Source organism: Rhododendron vialii, chromosome 2a (assembly GCF_030253575.1).
Source record: "Rhododendron vialii isolate Sample 1 chromosome 2a, ASM3025357v1".
In the NCBI taxonomy this organism is placed as follows: Eukaryota; Viridiplantae; Streptophyta; class Magnoliopsida; order Ericales; family Ericaceae; genus Rhododendron; species Rhododendron vialii.
This window is the reverse complement of record NC_080558.1, coordinates 7,721,980-7,741,849: the sequence shown is the minus strand read 5'-3', so window position 1 is coordinate 7,741,849 and position 19,870 is coordinate 7,721,980. Positions and strand designations below refer to the sequence as shown.

The following is a 19,870-nucleotide window of genomic DNA, read 5'->3' as shown; positions in this document are numbered from 1 at the left end:
GACTAGAAATGAGCTTAATTAACTTAAAAGAGGCAAGTCTAGGGATCGTCCATCCCTTGGCAAAGGCAGCTACCGGTTCTCGATTATAACTCAAGCGAGAGTCACAACCGCGTGCTCACACCCGGAAGATTTAACTTTAATGACTACGTTTATCAAAAGATGTGATTAAATGGAACTAAACAAACCTATTTTTGCTAATGTATCTAACACGTAGGAGGCCACGAGCCCTCAAAATGTCGCTTGCCAAGACCGCTTGACTAAACTTCATATCAAGGAGTTAACATCCCTCGCTTAGACCAAAATGGCTAGGTTAATCCAATTCCGAAAACCATGATTTTAAGCCCGAATGTTCGAGAACCAAATAACCGCCTAAGTCATTGGGAAAGATTAGCCCAAGACTTAGCCAAAAGACTACTCAAACATATTGAAAAGACTAGAAAACATGCTTAAGAAAGGAAACATGATTAACCGATAAAAACGAAAATAAACTTGATATTAGTAAAGATCTAACAAGTAGCTACAACATTAACAAGCGAGAAAATAACATATGACATTTACTTACTTGAGTTCTTGAAGGAAATTACTAGAAAAGCTTGAAGAACAACAATGGAGTCCTAGAAAATAAAAATGACTTAAAGTGAAAAATGACTAGCTACCTAAAGATGAGAGAGGAAAACCATATTTATACAAGGTGGCCTTAACCCCTCACAAAATATCCCAAAAATATCCTAAAAGTAGCCAAAAGTGGAAAATAACCCAAAAGTAGAAAGTAGAAAAAGCAGCAAAAACGTGAGTGTATTCTGCAGCATGAACCGGTACTGGCCAAATCCCAGTACCGGTACAAGGCCTTCAATAATGCTGAAAAACACCAACTCTGGACAGCATGAACCGGTACTGGAAATTTCCCAGTACCGGTACAAGATTGACAGATTTTTTGGGCAACTTCGCGGACTCGCTCCGGACACTCCCGAACTCGGATTTAGGCGTTCTTTGAACCGTTGGAAAGCTCATCGAGTCTACTTTCTAACCCAAGTGGTTTGGATCAAACGTAGTTTATACACCAAAGGTTATGACGATTCTACCCTCAGCTAGTCGGAAGATGAATTGCTTTGGTAAAATTCTCACTTCTTCTTCAATTCCCTTGTAGAGACCCGTATTTTATTTCCATAATTTTTATGTTTTATGAAGATATAAAATGGAGAATGAGTTCGGATGTCGAATGTGCTAGAGTTTAGAAGTTCGGGATACAAGTGTAATATGCATGGATGTATAAGTGGAGGTGTGTGTAGGGGATAATTTTCCCCGACCTATATTTATTTTCTTTTCCGGGCCAGACACAACACACACCCACGCCACTCTCTCATCTCTCCCACGGCTTCTCTCTCTCTCTCTGTCTCTCATCAAATTTCTTCCCCAAATCTCAAATTAACTAAGGGATCTTGGAGTATTTTTCTCCTAGAGTCGAGTTCTAGCCTTTGATTGCGTTGGAAAGCTCGGAGGAGGTGTTTTCGGGAGAGGTTTTGCCCGGAGATTCTTGGGGTTTTAATTTCAACCTTCGAGGTAGGGATCTCCTGCCTTCTTTATATGTGTTAAGTGTTGGTTTAATGTACGAGAATCAAGTTTGATCATCTATTTTGAGTCTTGAATAAATCTAGTGAATGCTGAAAATTTCGTGGGTTCTGGTAATCTGTCGTTTTGGGGCTCTTCTGCTAGGGATCAATTTTTGGTGTCTTCATAACTGTTAAAGTACGTTTCAATACGAAGATTTTGGTACCAAGATCATGCAAAACCGATAATCACACAATTAGTTATGGATTTTTGAACACTGGCTGTTTGCTGGATGCGCGAATCTGTGCGTGGCTGTCTTCTTTTAACTTTCTGGGCATGACGAACATTTTGGGTGACTTTGGGTCATTTACAGGAGGTGCATATTTAAGTTAAGAAGAGATTGGCGTTGGAATCAATTAATTTGGTTAAGTATACAATTTTTGGTGAATTTCTAAAGCTGGGTTGGTTGATAGGTGCGGAAATGGTTGCGAAACTGTTTTTCTTTTGATTGTTGGGTTAATCTCCTCTTGTTTCTGAACCTGGGATTTTTACTGAGTGTAGGGCTTGTCGTGGTGCAACTTTTGGCTTTGGTTTCACTATTTTTGAGTTTAAGACGAGTGAGTTATGATTTTTCAATCAATTTTACTTATTTTCGCGTAGAATCTGACAGCACCGGCGAACTTTGGTAAAATGGCCATAACTTTTAGCTCGGGACTCGAAATGATGCACCATTTGTTTTGTTAGAAACTAGACATATAAAGCTTTCCAACGATATATCCCATGCATCATGGGTATGTCCGAGCGATGACAGATTTGCACCCAAAACTGACCCAAATTCTGCTTTGCACCAGTTTCACTGCTACGCTAAGCTATAATCACAAGGCCATAGTAAGGTTATCCGAACTCCGTTTTTGATGTATGACCTATGGATCGAAGAAAAAGAAGTATACTTTTCAATGGTTCAAGTGTCGTCCTTAAATTAGCGTTGTTTAATTGGATATAGTCTAATGTAAAGGATTAACTTTGCCAATTTGACATGTGGGGATACAATGGATTGATTTAGATGATTAGGTGTTGGATTAAAGAGAACTTGTGGTGTGTAAGAAATATGCATTGTTGGTGTATTGACGTTGATGTTGTTTGATACTTAGAGAAAAATACACACTTTTAGGGCATTGTATTGAGCATAAATAGAATTATTGAGTATTGTCTAAACATGTTTCCATTTGATTGAATGTTCTAGGAAGTTCGAGTCATCACGTGGATCGAGGTGAGTGATTTAATACTTAAACACATGGTTTTGAACTTGTTTTTCTTATCGAGCTTATTTGAACATGTTTTATAAATTATGTACTCCATGGATAACAATGAAAGGTGGACTTATTTGTGAAATATTTGCGAATCTATTTAATGGCATTCCCAACGTCCGGTCTTGCTAGGGGACGTCTTAATGGCTAGCAAGGGTGTTTGAGGTTGGTATTTGTTTTGGGATAATGCGTAGACGTCTGGCTTATCCACTAATGGGGACGCCCGGTAGCATTTGAATTTTGAATAACGGAATGTGCATTATATTTGGCTTATGGTTTTGAGTTCTTTGTTTTGAAATATTATCAAATTATTTTGCATTGTCCATGGAAGGCATGTGAGTTAAGTATTAATCATTCACACGAGCTTTGGCTTATGTATTTTCTTTTCCACCTTTCAGGAAGCAACGCGTAGTGTGGCAGAGTGTTTACTTTAGTTTGTAAATTTGTAGGTAAGCACAGCTCTGAGAGGTTTATCCTTTTGGTTTGTAAACCTATGTAAGACTTTGGTTTGTTATCAATAAAAGTTAACTTTTGCTTCCGCTGTTATGTTTAGCCCCTTTTGATTATCGTTTGCTTAGATGATATTTGATTTGTGATTTGGCCTTAGTGAGAAATCACTGGCATTTGTCATGATTAAGACCTCAAGGGGCGGGTCAGGGTCGTGACATCCCTTGACTCTTGGGCAACCCGAGCAACCTCCAAACCATCTCTTGAGCACCACAACGGGGTGGCACTTGGTCTTGAGTACTTGGTTGCATCCGGAGCATTCCTTGGCGTTCAAACGCATCTTATTTATACGAATTACCTGAAACACACAAAAACCTACCTTACGTGCAATATCACTATAAAAGCTAAATAAACGAAAGTGAAACCAACATAATACGGGACTAGACGCACCAAATATCTACAATATTGAGTGCTCATCAGTGTGGAAATACAGTTAAATGTCTCGCTTGATGAAGAGAATTATGGTTGACTTTAGAAGTTTATGTTGACGTTTGGATTGTTTGTTGATTGAGATTGTAGCTATTGAAAAAGAGAATAAAAGGTTGGTTCTATTAAGGTTTTTATTAAAGAAAGAAATTTGAATTTTGAAAAGAGGATTTTTCCAGTATTTTTGAGCGAATCAACAGATCCGGTATTTGGGCACAAATCAACGGACTCCAGTATTCAAGCTCGAATCAACGGAGTTTGACTTGTAATGGTCTTGATTTTCTCAAAATTGTTTTAGAAATCAAAAGGGAAGTTTTATGAAATGAGACTCTATGGTAAGTGGTATGAGTTGAGGAAGTAGTTGTGGCGTTCGTTTGAAAAGTTATCAGAGGGTTGAACTATTGTTATAGTTGTTAGATTGATACGAGTTCAAATGTTGCTTCTTGTTGATGTATGAATGATTAGGGACATCTGTAGGACTTCCAAGATTCTCCAGTCTTAGTCCGTTGTTCGTAGTGGTAGCGTTTGTATCTAACGTTCGTTTGTTAAAACTCATTCACTCTAGATGCATGTTTCATCGTATTTTCATATAATTTGAGTATAGAGTTCTCTACTGGGCTAGTGTAGCTCAACCTATCATTTTCAGGTGTATCCCAAGGACCTTGACGCGGAGTGCATGGTGTGCATACTTGATCTCATCCCCTTTGAGAGTCGCCCGAGTAGTGATTTCATCGTCTTTAGTATGATCTCTTGAAAAGATGAAATTGTAAATTCATTTGAAATCTTTTAATTTCAGATATTATGTAACCTTTAAATTTACCGTCTTTAACTAACTATGAAATTTGGGCCGTAGTGCCAATGTTGTAAATATTGAAACTTGGGGATTTAATTTGTAAATGTTCATTTGTGAACTCTCTTTGGGGTATTATTTGTAATATGCGAGGATCGTTTATTGAAATGAATTATTTATTTATGTTGAAAATTGAGAGCGTGACAGAGCTCATCCTGCTCGTCTTTTCGAAAATTTGATGTTAGGAAATGGAACTTATATGGTTAGGATGATGTTAGGAAATGGAACTTATATTGTGTAAAGATCAGTGTTATTAGATCACGGACGTACGATTTTCAAATCAATCCAAGGTTTTTAAAGAGTATCTACAGTTGGTTAACGGGATTGTTTTTTTATTTGTTCATCTCAATGTCTAGACAAACTAATTGTGAGTTTCTCGATCTACTAATCATTGAGCAACCAATTAAACTGTATATTTGAGGGGTCTATTTAAAATTAGACTAAAGCTCCGTTTTAACGGGTCTCATACGAGTTGATAACAGCTAAAATGTTTTGAATCAAAAAATCTAAGAGGGACTAGACTCTTAAGTCTCATTTATTACCATCACTACTACAAAAATAGATAAAGACCTCGGTCATTTGGTGTGATCTTTCACTTTTAATCTCGCATTTAAAACCGTGGTTTATCAAGGTGTAACTAAAAGTCTATATCTTTTAACCACATGATAAAAATTATGATTAAAACTCATTGAAATCGTAACTAAAAACATAAAAACTGTAATTAAAAATGACAAAACCATGACCTTTAATAGCTTAACATTTCAGTTTTATTATAAAATCGTGGTTGTTTAGCGAGAAATAATCTCTAAAAGTGGCGTTCTCTTAAGGGAAAAAATCCCACATTATTTCTCCGGTTGGGTTTTGACCCCAAAGTCTCTTGAGTTTTACATACAAGTTTCAACCAAATGCACCACAAACACTTTTCAATATATAATTGAAATATTTAATATATAACATATGCGTTTAACATTAAAATATATTTTGAACATCATTTTGAACCTTTAAATATTAAAATTAGCAATTTTAATAAACATGAAAGTTGTAGCCCTTTGTGTTATTGTTCAAACCCAATTTGAATTATCTCAATTAATGGAGTTCTGAACATAGAGTTATACTCGAAATACATTTGGTGATGAAACGCAACCTTCATAAATTTTGTCACCAAAGGTACCCATTTGGCGACAAAATATATTTTCATCGCCAAAAGTGCCCCATTTTGTGATGAAATATTTTTTGTAGAATGGTTGAGAGTGACATTTATTTAGGGGTATTGCGCGAGGAGTCGATTAAGGGGTAAACGACTTTCAACTTTTCCTATATAAGAGCTTTCATCTCAAGTCTAAAAAAAATATTCTCTAATTTACGACCTCAGTTTCTAGATGACTGAGATTAAAGATTATTTTTATCTCAGTTTTTCCGAAATGAGAGATATTCTTTCATATACAATCTCAGTTTTTGAAAAAACGAGATCTATTTTTGAAGTTACAATCTCACTTTTAGATTGCTGAGATTAAAAAACCTTTTCATCTAAGTTTTTTTCGGAATGAGATATATTCTTTCATATATAATCTCAGTTTTTTGAGAATGAGATCTATTAATTCTTCAAGTTACAATCTCACTTTATAGATTACTGATATTAAAAAATCTTTTCATCTCAGTTTTTTCGTATAATTGAGATTAAAACTATAGTCCATAACATTTTATTACGTTTTTACAAAAAGTGAGATCTTTTTAATTTTTGGACCGTAATCTTTATACCATTTTGTAGTAGTGCATGCCAACCCCTAGGGCTACTGGATTCACAAGATGAACAATCCTCTTTGTTCATCTATTTAAAATAAGGAAATTGAAAGAGTAGTCCAAGTAGAGGGCCATTACCTGCAACAAGTGGCAGTTCTAAAATGGATGTGGATTTGACTCACGAGTATGCAAAGCATGGCCCTGTACGTTTTCTGTCATTTTCTATTTTTCAATACTTATTCTGCCAAGGGCTTTTTGAATTTTTTCTTGTATTGTTCTTATTCAATTTTTTTTCATGTTTGTTAGTTTTGCGTCTAACTTTTGTGTATTATTGATTCGTCTCGTCAAGACAAATTGAAAAAGTAAAAAATTATGACTTTTATCCAAGTATTTTTGAAAATATTCAAGATAAAGTAAAAAAAAAAAACCCAGAAAACCGTTTTTTCTTTTTTTTGACTTTGTCACACCTTTTCCAGTCTTCTTTGGGCACCCTATGCATAGGATGCACCAAACCAAAGAAAAACGCGTGATTGAAATTTTTGAAACTGGAGAAGACTTATGGGGGTTTCAATTCCTTGTGTTTTGAAATCAACTTGATCGTCCAAATTGAGTGGTCCATTGTCTCAATACCTAAACAACCATACGTTTATACATATATACGGGGGGTCCTATTTGATGAGCTGACCTCGACAACCAATGGCTTTAGAAACCTTTGACTTTAGGGTTTGTCTCTCACCGCATATTATCAATTCATGTGTGTGGTCAGTCCAGACGGGCCTTTACTCAGTTTTAGTTGGAATCCTAGCTGGTGGACTATTTTCAGAAATTAGTTAATCCATTAGGTCTAAGGGCGGGTCTAGCACAACAGTAAAGTTGTTCCATTGTGACTTGGAGGTCACGGGTTCGAGTCGCGCGGAAATAGCCTCTTTGCTTGCAGGGGTAAGGCTGCATATTTCAACCTTTCAAAGACCCCGCAATGGTGGGAGCTTCGCGCACTGAATTTGCCCCTTTTTTTAGATGATCCATTAGGTCGGATAGTGTTTGTTACCCAAAAAAGTTATATGCCAAATATTCATGGAGTGTTTCCGGTAGTGAAAAATTTGTAGATTTTTATTTGTGATTGAAAAGTTATTAAGTGTTTTCGGTAGTGAATATGCTGTTGTGAAATGCCAAGTTGTTTCCGTTGGTGAATAAATTGTTGATGGATTTATGAGTAGAGTTACTGTAGCAAAAATAGTTTTTGTTGACAACTTTTTTGTTAGTGAAAACGAGATGGTAAAATGCTGAAACATATTTTGTTAGTGAAAACGGGATGGTAAAATGAGTTAAGTTTTTAGTATTTTTGGTTAGTAGAAACACCCCCTTAGACTAGAAGGTTTGCCAAAACATTACGTACTGCGTCCCCTGCCTTTTGGGTTATTTCCAAGGATACCTCTTCAACTATCACGTTTTACCAACATAATTCATCACGTTTAAAACTCATCAACCTCACACCCTCATCTATCAAAACCATGCAACATCGCCCCCCTTAGTCCAAATCCGTTAAAATTTTGGACAGAGATGAAAAAGATTAAGTTACCCCTTGTTATGTTAAACGAAACCCAAATTAGTTTTACTCCACACCGTTGCCTTACGTTTCCAAGCGAGAGCGAGAGAGAAGGGAAGGTATACTCCTGTCATCTCCTCCGATTCCGGCCGGCAAGCCATGCGTGCAGAAACCAAAGATGTTTGACATATGAAACTCAAACATTACAAAATTGTCTTCACGAGAAGGAATATCTATGCTATATATTCATCTTAGTACATGATTAAAGCATTTGAATTCCCATATTTTGCTCCATAGGGTCATCAAACTTATATCAAATCCATGAAAAATCAATTCTTCATTTGTTTCCGGAACAACATCCAATAAACGTACAACTGCATTCCCACACTACAAATTTGAACACAAATGCCAAATTTTCATTAACCAATATCCACCACGCTACGAGACCCATCTTACAACCGAAAAAAAAAAATCCTAAATGGAATCTGAAACAAAAAAATTGCACATAAAGAATTCTCAAATCCCAAATTTTGTAAGTAATACAAAAGCCCTAATTTTTTGTGCTAAACAAATATTAAAAATTCTAGGCTCAATAAGTTGATGTACCAGAAATTTGACACTCTTAGAAGTATTTAGTTTCCTAGTTTGTTTTGAACTCCCATTTCTATTTTGTAGGATACTTGGTCAAGAAGAATTATGATTGATTTTGTTTCCTTTTTAGTATTTCAGTAATATATGCTCTACTATAAATTGAGATGCAAGCCTTATGGCAAATTAACTGTTATTGAATTAAAGAAAAATTGAGAGTTTTCTCATTATCGTTTGTTCGAAGAGAGAATACCTCTAGTTCATACCTAGCTATTTGTGTTTATGTTTCAAAGAGTGAATCTTTAAAATAAGCAAATTCGTGATCTCTTCTTGCACTTAGTCTTGTAAAAGGAGGCTACGCTGCATCAGTATTGGACAGCCCAGAGTAAAACACTCTCTCTCCTTGCACCCCCACTCTCTTTCCTCTTTCTCTCTCCTTTTTCTCTCTCCAAATCCGAGCCGTCCAAAATTGAAACGGACGATCTGGATGCATCGAGCAGACACCACGTGATACCCGCTTGTCACTGAAAAATCTCTCATATTTGAGGGTATGAATCGATGGGAAACAGCTTTTGCTGGTACTTTGGGCTGTTCGTTCAAATCTTGGGCTAAACATTGGGGAGTGCAATAGGTTGTTTTGGGAACAACGGCCTTTTGCAACAGGTTGAGGGTTATATTGAGATTTCTCTACATGCATTTCTTTTCCTATTATATACTGTTTTATATTTTTGATTGACATAAAGTCAATCCAGTTATAAGATGGACTATATAATGGGTCATAATTTTCGATTCATTTCAAACGACTCATAAACGGGCGATTAAAGATCCAACTCATTTACAAACCATCCAAACGTACTCACCACCAGTTTGAAAACCCTGTCTTCAATGTAAAGCTGCCGACTAAGGTTAACTCATCTCATTTGCAGAGTCGTATTAGAGGTCTCAAGAATTGAAGTACTCCTTGTTCTAGAGTTCAACTCATCACCGCGTGCTAACAATTTCCTGTTTGGGGTCAGCGCAGACGTAGTTTTTCCTCGGCTTTAATTGTAGTCGTCAGTCCTAGCAGATGCTCCCAGAGTATTCGGTTCATTTGGTCGCGACTATATATTGTATATATAAAAGAACATTACAATTAGATATTCAGACTAGCTAAGTCTCCATTCAATGTGAGACAAATTTGCTATAACTTAAGTTTCTTGTGTCGTGTGCAAGCCTTGAAATAAAGCTGCCGAGCGAGTTTGGCTTCTTTTGATCACGATGCATCATGAACGTGCCAATACATGATCAGGGCGAAATTTTCCAAACCTCTTTTGGATACGTTATTTATACGAGTCAACATTACTTCTAAATATCAGTTCAAACAAAAATTTCCTCTAAATAGATTAACATCACTATCACTAGAGAGCACTCAAACGACAGTGATGCGATTGGACTAAGCAGTGCTTCCCAACAGATTTACAAAACGGGTAAAGTCTACGATACACATCCTTTAAAATGATATACCATATGCACCTATTTTATAGTTCATTCATAATATTTTAGTGTGTTTCGTAACTTTTGTTCTAAAATTCATAACTTTTCAGTATTATGATTCATAACATTTTGATGTATCTCGTAACTTTTATATGATTCGTAACTTTTTAGTAATACGATTCGTAATATTTTCTCCATAATTCATAACATTTTTGGGGTGCATATGATACACACCTAAATAAGGGGTGTGTATTGTAGTCTTTCCCAAACAAACAATTTATTTTTCATTATTTTACTTTTTTTTACTACAATAAAAGAGAAAACAGTACAATAGAGTAGCAGCTTGCAGTAGCGAGATTCAAACACAAACATCGGGAAATCTAGTCCACCATGCCAACCTCTTTGACCCAAATTAAGCTTTTAGTTTGTGAGACTCGCAAAATCATCCATGTCGAGGGTTGTGGCCCCAAGGATCGTCCACCACCATCTTACGATCGCTTTGAACGACACAAATATGCTTGTCAGACATGCAATATTTTGGCAGAGAAGAACAGATTTTTATTTTTTAGAAAACAAATATCAGTGATTGATTACTTCAGTGTGGTGAAACCAACACTTAAATAAATACACCCACTGAGCATACTAACTAGAGAGTAGGGTAATCTTCACTGAATTCCAAAGTGAAAGTAGATGAAGAAATATAGGAATCCATTTCTTTTTATATTGTATGGGAAAACATCTATAAATTTACGATTCAAATACAGCCAGGAGGACTAAATAACCCTACGAGAATCGATATCACTGCGGAGGTTTCAAACCAAGAGAGAAAAATTCTAAGTTTTACCACCAAGACAGTTTCTTAACTACGTAAACTTCTTTTAACTTTTTTAATAACTAAGGCCCCGTTCCGGAACTCAATATAAGTATTTATTTTTTAAGAAGGCAATTTTAAGCTAAAAAATAATGTGTTTACGCAAATAATTTTTCTACCAATATGGATCTTGTTTGATAGATTTTATCGAGATCTTTTATACGGTGTAAAAAAAAATTAAAAAATTATTTTCCATTTACATTATTTTTAAATTTGAAAATGTGAAATAAGTATTTATTTTTTAAGAAGGTGTTCTGGAACGGGGCCTAAGTGTCCGGATCAATTTACGTGCACCTCAACTATATATGTAAACTTACGAGGATTTAGAGCACTAGAAGTCTCGACCAGTTCTCTTGCAGCCACCTGAAAAGCCAGGAGAATGATAGAGATCAAAAGGACTTTTTTTTTTTTTGCTCGGCAAAGGAAACATTTTATTAATCTCGAAAGGGGTACATCGAGAAGAAAACAAGTAAAGAAAGAGCTAGACAAATCCCGAATTTACATACACCTCCAATCGATAGTTGGATGCACACCTGAAAACTAGGTTACAATCTCAGTTTTCGGATACCATCTAAGAAAATTTTAAACTCCTCAACAGTGTAGACCTTGATGTCGAACTTCGCCTTCATCCATATCGCAACTCTAGTTTTGACTAACTCCCCCACCTCCCAAACTTGTTTTGTTGAATTGCTGAAGATAGAGTCGTTCCTCACCAACCAAAGAGACCACAACGTTGCATAGAAGCAAGCTTCCCACACATGTTTTTCCAGGTTGAAAAATTCATTCGCAAACCACCAATTTGCTAATTCCGGAACAGAGAGTGGACAGACCCAATTGATGTTCCACCAATCTAGGATTATTGACCATACACTCCATGAAAAATGACAATGAAGAAACAAATGTTGATGGGTTTCAAGATTCGAGGAACAAAGGGGACACAAAGCTAATTGGATCTCGCTGATCAAGTTTTTGCTGAGAAGGATCGACCTTGTTAATGATTTTTCCTTAACTGCCATCCAAGCAAAGATTTCCACCTTAGGAGGGCCCAAATTCTTCCATAGGGACCCCAACAACGTATTGCTCGGGTAGTTTAGCAATTCCTAGTGCCCATAACTTGACAGAGAAAATACCGTCATTCGTCCATCTCCACTGCAAGGTATCTGGTTTCGAAGGGTCTAGAGTGACTTGTTGGAGCCTCTGCTTCAAGTTATCCATCTCTTGCGTCTCTCGCCCAAACATTTCTCTCCTGAACACTAACTCCCATGATCCTTCAGCCCTCAAAAGGACTTGCAAAACTACAAAAAGCTTACTTGAAGCCATTTTTCTCTCAGTATAAGGAAAGGGCGTTAGGGTTCACCCTTTTTATAGCCAAAAAAGGGAAAGGATTGGCATTCATTTTCTACTACTCCTACTAATTTTTAATGTCTTTGCCTCCAACAAGACTTCGACTTTTGTAACTCCAGAGTTAAACTAGGGACATGACTCATGAAGTATATAACATTATTTTAAAAGGATTCTCCCAGATCCTTAATTTGGAACTAAGGGTTTCGTGCAGCGTGGAGCTCTCTTGCCGATTGTATTTCGGAAATCTGAATTGTAGATTTTGCCGGCCATAGTGTGTAATCAACGTTTGAAAATCTCACTCTGATTCGATAATCATAGCCCTCTAAAAATATAAGCTTCATCTTGAGAAAAAGTGGACTGCGAGAATGATTTTAGGGCATGGGCGTACAAATTCGAATCAATTTAAGTTTTTAAAGAGTATCTATAGTGGGCTTACGGGATTGTTTTTTTATTTGTATATCTCAATGTCTAGACAAATTAATTATGCGCTTCTCGATCGACTAATCATTGAGCGACCCATTACACTATCTATTTGAAGGGTCTGTTTGAAACTAGAATAAAGCTCCATTTTAACTAATTTCTTACATGTTGATGACACCTAAAATGTTTGGAATAAAAAACTCTTAGAGGGACTAGACTCACTAGTCATGCCATCCCCTAGGGCTACTTCACAAGATGAACAATCCTCCGAATTTAAAATAAGGAAGTGGAAACGAAATTGAAAGAGAAGTCCAAGCAGGGGGCCATTACCTGCAACAAGTGTCAGTTCCAGAATGGACGTGGATTTGGCTCACTTTAATTTATCGCTTCTCTAATCTCACCGTCCGTCTCGGCAATCAATGGTCTGGATTTTAAAAAAACTCTTCTAGGGAAGAGGAAAGAGTTTACCTGGAAGAATTTTAAATTCTAAATCGTCCAAAGTATTTTTGAACGGTAAAATTAAGTGTTGTGAGGGAGGGATGAAAAGAAACCATAGGCGTAGACTTTTCCATGCATAGGACATACCAAATCTAACTATATATATATTACACGGAGGGGCTATTTGATGAGCTGACCTTGACAACCAATGGCGGCTCCGTTCCGGATTGGGTACTGATAGGTGCTGAAAAGCACCCATTTAATCCTTTTAATTTATGCCTTGTCGGTCCGTTTACATAGTTACTTAACGAGTTTTAGTGTTTTATGGTGTATGCAAGCCTCGGAGATCAATGGGTGCAAAAAAAGGTGCAATTTGGCAAGTCTTACGGAGTTTTACTGCAAAGATGGGAATTGATTATCTACGGCATCTATGTGAATTTTGGTCTCGGGAAACCAATATCGTCTGAAATAAAATCGCAAATTGCAGTGGAGTATTGAATTACGTCAAGCCGACGGTCCAGGTGTATGGGATCCTAATTAATTAGAATGCATCAATTTGGATTTAGTAGGAATCCCGAGCCGAGGAATTAAACTCATGGATTAACATGGAAAATGCCAAAATAGGAGAGTTTAAGATAGAAAAGAATTCTAACTCTTAATACAGTGAGTGGTTGACTAAGGAAGGGAATTATATTACCTATTCTCGGCAACGTTTATAAAAGGTCATCTTGTATAAAGGGGGGACAACGTTTTACAGAGGGGATTTGTCGAAGAACAGAGGACAAAAGCTGCACATATCATTAACTTCACGGACAAGAACTCCGGCTTTGATGGCCGGCTAAATCCCTTGTCTAGGGAAAGATGAAACTTTGCACCAAGTAACTCTATTTTATGTATGGGGGTTTTTAGGTTTATTATTCGGATCGATTGTATAACTAAGAACCCTTTCCGTTTCAATTGAATGCAATGATTTTGATGGTTTTAATCTATTTAGTATTTGTATGCATGCTTTCAAATACAAGTTATACAATAGTTTTTATTGATTGTGGTTGGAGTTCTGAGATAGATTATACTCGTAAGACGGGCTGTGCCGTTAGACGGCCAGACCGTACTTCTGAAACGGTCCGTGCTATGGGGTAATTTATACCTTTTAACAACTCAATTATTTTTCTACATGATTATTGCTAGGGTTTGCAAGCCCTAATAATAATCCCTTCTGATTCGAATAATTAATCTCGCCTATGCATGTTGAAGTTACGAGGTCGAGGTGTATTCGAACCCTAGATTTTTCTCTCCAATCGTTACAAACTTTTAATTATTTCTCTTAGTTTAATAAATTCTCCAATTTCAAACAACCAAACTTCTTTTGCCCGAATTAATCTAAAAATTAATTGAATTTGTCGTAACTCAGTCATACTGTCTCCGTTGGAACGATACTCGGTCTTGACCACTATTCTACGGAGTAGTAGTTAACTCCAAGCTTTTATAAATTTATTTTTGACACGGAACGACGCGGTCAGGTACTTAAAAAATAAGTACTTATTTACAATTTTCAAGTTTTAAAATAGTAGGCTGACTGAAATAAAAAAAAATGCAATATGGATCTTATTTGATAGATTTAAATGAGATCTATCAAACTCTGCTAAAAAAATTACAAAATTATTTTTGTAAGTCCATTATTTTTATGTTTGAAAATAAGTCCTTATTTTTTAAGTATTTTTTTGAGAAAACGGAGCGGGGCCTAATTTTACTGTTTATCTCTCACCTCATGCTATCAATTCAAGTATGTGGTCAGTCTACACGGGCCTTTCTTGGTTTTAGTTGGAATCCTAGCCAGTGGACATACTATTTTCAGAATTAGTTAATCCATTAGGTCGAAGGGCGAGTCTGACGCAACGATAGAGCTGCTCCCTTGTGACCTGAAGGAGGTCACGGGTTCGAGTCGCAGAATTGAACAGCCTCTTTGCTTGCAGGGATAAGGCTGCGTACATCAACTATTCTCCAAACTCTGCAGTGGCGGGGGTCTCGTGCACTGAATTTGCCCCTTTTTTTAGATGATCCATTAGGTTGGATGAGAAACTTTTAAGTATCCCGGGGATGCCAAGCCCCATGGTATCCCCTCCGGTCCGTTTCTCATTTTTTGATCACGTTTGGATGATCGATTTCGTTCATTTTGTAGAGTTCGGCGAGAACCTTAATCATGCCAAAAATTGTGTTCATCGGACTTTATTTGATACATAATCGACACACATGAAAATTAAGGAAAACCAAAACTGAGTCCAAAAACACACTGAATCAAACCCAATTTTGGTTTTTTTTTTTGCAATTTTCACGTGTGCCGATCATGTATCAAATAAAGTCCGATGAACACAATTTTTGACATGATTAAGGTTCTCGCTGAACTCTACAAAATGAACGAAATCGATCATTCAAATGTGATCGGAAAATGGCTGAAAAATGAGAAACAAACTGGAGGGGATACCATGGGGCTTGATACCCCCGGTATACCTAAAAGTTTCTCAGGTTGGATAGTATGTTACAAAAAAAATTATATGCTGAATATTCAGGCTAGAAGGTTTACCAAAAAGTTACATACTGCGCCCCCTTCTTTTTTTGCAGGGCAAAATTTTGACAGCCTATTTTCCATATATACATGCATTTCACATAAGACAACACGATAAATTAAGCAACATGGGGATCCTGCTGACCTTTGAGGTCAGTATATGTGTTGTCCCCCGGTTAGACCGTCCATGTCGGTAATTAATGGCTCGGATTTTAGAAAAACATGTACTCTTTTAAGGAAGAGTCTAACTCTTTCTTGAAAGAGTTTTTTATTTAAATTCAGACAATCCAAATTAAAACACTTTTAGACAGTCCTTTGAGGGACAACAGGATCCCCCATTTGTAAATTAACGCTGCAAATTTCCATATATACTTGCATTTCATGTGAGACAACAGGATACATTAAGGCTGAAGTTCTTCCTAAATTCATTTGTCTTAAATACAGCAAGTACTTCTCGTAATTTTTCGTGTACTTTTGCATTAAACCTTTTAGGAGGAATCATTCGGCTCAGCAAATGAATCGTACAACTATTAGAAAAGATAAATTAATTTGAAAAAAAGTTCAGATTGGATGACACTAAAGACAAAAAATAGTTATTTCAAATTTTTTCGTCTTTAGTGAATTCATTTTTATTTTGGTTCTATTTTTTTTTTTAACATTTTGTAGTCCTCTTGCGAGACAAGTAATTAATCGAAAGATTGACGTAAATCTAACTAAAATTCAGAAAGCACGACTAGAAATACGAAAACATTAATTCAGGAACAGTGGGCCTAAATAATTACAAACCCCGTTTGGATAAGTCTTTCATTTAACAGTCAAAGAGGGCGATGAGGGCGACTTGGGCTATTTCGGTGGGCTTCTGCTCTGACGTTCTCCTGGTGTGCTCTCTCCTCTGATTTTCGTTCTGTCATGGCTGTAAGTTCTCTTGATGCGTCTTTTCCTGCTTGGATTGATGCTTTTCCCGATCGTTGTGCTTTTGCTACGGTCCCTAGGGTTTCTGCTCCAATGGACTCTAGTAATCTGGGTAGCTCTGTACCTAATTCGGGTCTGCATCTCTCTGAGTCTGTTCCTATTAGTTTAACTGTGTCCTCGATGGATCCTGCGATTGCGAGTAGGGTTACGAAAAATGAGCTCTTCGATCTTCTTGATAATTCTGATAGGGCTCGGTTTCCTCACCTTCAGATTGAGGACTCTGATGGCCCTAGTGCTAAACAAATCAGTGTTTGTCTACTGAGATTCTTCTTTTACGTCACCAGTTGGAGAACAAAATTGTGGAGAAATCTCCTTTGTCGAACCAGGTGGTGGGTGCTTCTGGTTTGTCTTGGAAGGATGTGGTCTCTCCTGCTATGGAGGTGAAGCGTTTGGCTTTGCAATTTTTCCTCCAACCTCTGTGAATGATCATATTTTGGTGTCTCCACCATCTGGTTTAAGTGAAGCTGGAGCTGAGAAGTGGAAAAATTGCATGGTTGGGTATTTTTTGGACAAAAAGGTACGATTCTTGTCAGTTCAGTCTATTGCTTTCAATGTGTGGGGTAAAAAGGGTCTAGTGGATGTGCTCTCAAATGAAAATGGTTTTTTCTTCTTTCAGTTTAACAGCAAAGAGGATTATCGTAGTATCATTGATCAGGGGCTTTGGCATTTTGGGGGAAAACTTTTGATGCTGAAACCATGGGAGGTTGGTATGAGTTTGGAGAAGGAGCAACTCTCTAAGATTCCAATTTGGGTGCAATTCTATAATCTCCCATTGGAGTATTGGACTGCTGAAGGTTTTAGTTTCGTGGCTAGTGCTATTGGAAGGCCCTTGTACGCTGATTCTTTCACTGAAAGTGGCAAAAGGATCAATTTTGTTAGGATTTGTGTCGAAATAGATATTGACTTTGCCTTACTTGCATCTTTTGATCTTCGGTTGGCAAATGGTAATTTGGTTGAGATTAAGGCTAAGTATCCTTGGAAGCCATTACGGTGTGCTACTTGCAAGGTTTTTGGACATGCTATTTGTGTTCCTATTTCCACTGAGGGGGCGGTTCCTCTGGCTACAACTAAGCAAGTATGGCGAAACCTCCCGTGGTTGCCCCTCCTAATGTGTCCTTGGTAGTATCTCCTAAGGTTGTAACTACAACTACACCCTTGGATACTAATGTTCAGCTAGGGGTTGTATCCTCAAATTCTTTTGGTATTCTTGAGGGGATTGACAAGGAAGCTTCTTGTTGGTCCAAAAGCAACCCAAGAGGGGGGTTGAATTGGGTTTCTCACTGACTTATAGCAATTTAAAAAACTAAGAGCACGACAAAAACAAATCAGCACAGTAGCAGGATTAAGTTGACTCAACACAATCAGTAACACTTAAACTAAACAAATTGAGCAAGCTCAAAGCATAGCAGAAACAGAGAACTAGTCAACTGATTTTTAGGGCTTTTATATGAGAACTAAATCAACTAAATATGCATCCTAATTTAACCCAAGATTAATTTCAAAGATATAACAGTTTATTCAAGCAAAAGAGATATGCAAAACAGAAAGTAAAGGAGTAAGGGAAAGAGAAATCAAACACGAGGATTTTATAGTGGTTCGGTCCGCAACTTCACGGACTACTCCACTCCCCAAGTGTCCTACTCGGGAATTGCTGCACTATCTCCAATAGTCGTTACAAACCTCTAGCTTCGCGGGTGCTAGAGAACCTTACAACGAGCGATTACTCCGTATCCACTCCCAACTAGCTAAGACTCCGGCGCTAGTTACACCTAAACCCAAATGATTTTTTTCTACCCAAAAATCACTCACAAAAAAATAGTTCAATCTCAGAGACAAGGGTGTAAGAATCCCTTTTACAATATGGTTCAACGATAACACTCAAACTAGTGTAGATATTCAAGATGTAAACATATGGATGACTGCTAACAGATTTTTTCAAGTAAGAGCTCACTGTAATTTTTTTCTTCAGAGATGTGTTGTGTCCGACTGCTTTCTTTTTCTTCTCCTTTTTATCTTCAAGACCCAATTGAACGTTGAACAATTTTCTCTTAGCCGTTGCATAGAATAAGCTCTTGCCTTATTTTCTTCTCCCTTCAATCTCTATATTCTAGCAATCAAATATCCTCTTTCCTTTCAAAGCTTTTCCACCCGTTTGTCAATAGGAAGAGATTTTCCTTAATCTCTCTCCTTCTTCAATTCTCTTATCTATTGGAGATAGCAATTTTGAGGAAGAAAATTGCTCAATTTTTGCCTTTGATAGACCCGAAACCCCTGTTTCTCGCATCCCCTCTTCCTTCTTGTTTACATCGCCTGTTTCTTTCTTTTCAACGTAGAAGACCAGAGAAGACTAGGTTAGGAAAATGATTCCCTGTGAAAAGAACATCTTTTAAGCTTTTAGACAAAAGAGAATTACGTCTTAGACCCTTCAAAATCAAGAAATAATATAATTAGCCCAATAATAATATATCTCAACAATGATGCCCAATTGACTAATGTAATTCTACCTGGGTCGTGTTTGTTATCATCAAAATCAAGAACATTGGGGCTAACAATTTCCCCCTTTTTGATGATGACAAACATTAGATCAATAATATTCAATAGAAAGAGCCGAGAGCAAAATTAATAAAAGAGAAGATAACTCCCCCTTAATTGATGCACAATTTTCTTGAGCTCAATCTCTTTTCAATTTGCTCCCCCTAAAGTTATGCTGCATTTGCTTGAGCTTGTTTTTAATACTTTTCCCCCTTTGTCATCAACAAAAAGATCGTGGAATAGACCTGTTTTTCAATAAAACAAGTAGACAGAAGTACTCTTAAAAAGCCATATCGAGTGCAGGTCATACATACCACAGAGAGAGTAAAAAAAATGAGATCAAGAGCCATAAAAAATGAGATCAAGAATATCAACAAGGATTGGACATACCAAGTTCTCTTCTTATGCTGCAAAATCTATCCTCGCTAAGAGGTTTCGTGAAAATATCAGCAAGTTGATTATCTGTTCTCACAAAATCAATAACAACATCTCCTCTTTGAACATGATCTCTAATAAAGTGATGTCGAATATCAATATGTTTTGTTCTAGAGTGTTGAATAGGATTTTTAGTCAAATTAATAGCGCTAGTATCATCACACTTAATGGGAATATGATCAAAAAATAAGCCAAAATCCTCTAACTGTTGTTTCATCCATAAAACTTGTGCACAACAACTTCCAACAGCAACATATTCAGCTTCAGCAGTAGATAAAGCAACAGAATGTTGCTTTTTACTAAACCAAGA

At 36.9% G+C, this 19,870-nt stretch overlaps 1 long non-coding RNA gene across 1 annotated transcript; it reads left to right on the top strand.

Annotated features, from left to right (window-relative positions):
- The first annotated feature begins 1,338 nt into the window (after positions 1-1,338).
- Positions 1,339-3,393, top strand: LOC131318146 (uncharacterized). The gene is made up of 2 exons (XR_009197518.1): positions 1,339-1,560; positions 2,792-3,393. It is a non-coding gene; the product is annotated as an uncharacterized LOC131318146 (long non-coding RNA).
- The last annotated feature ends 16,477 nt before the right edge of the window (positions 3,394-19,870 follow it).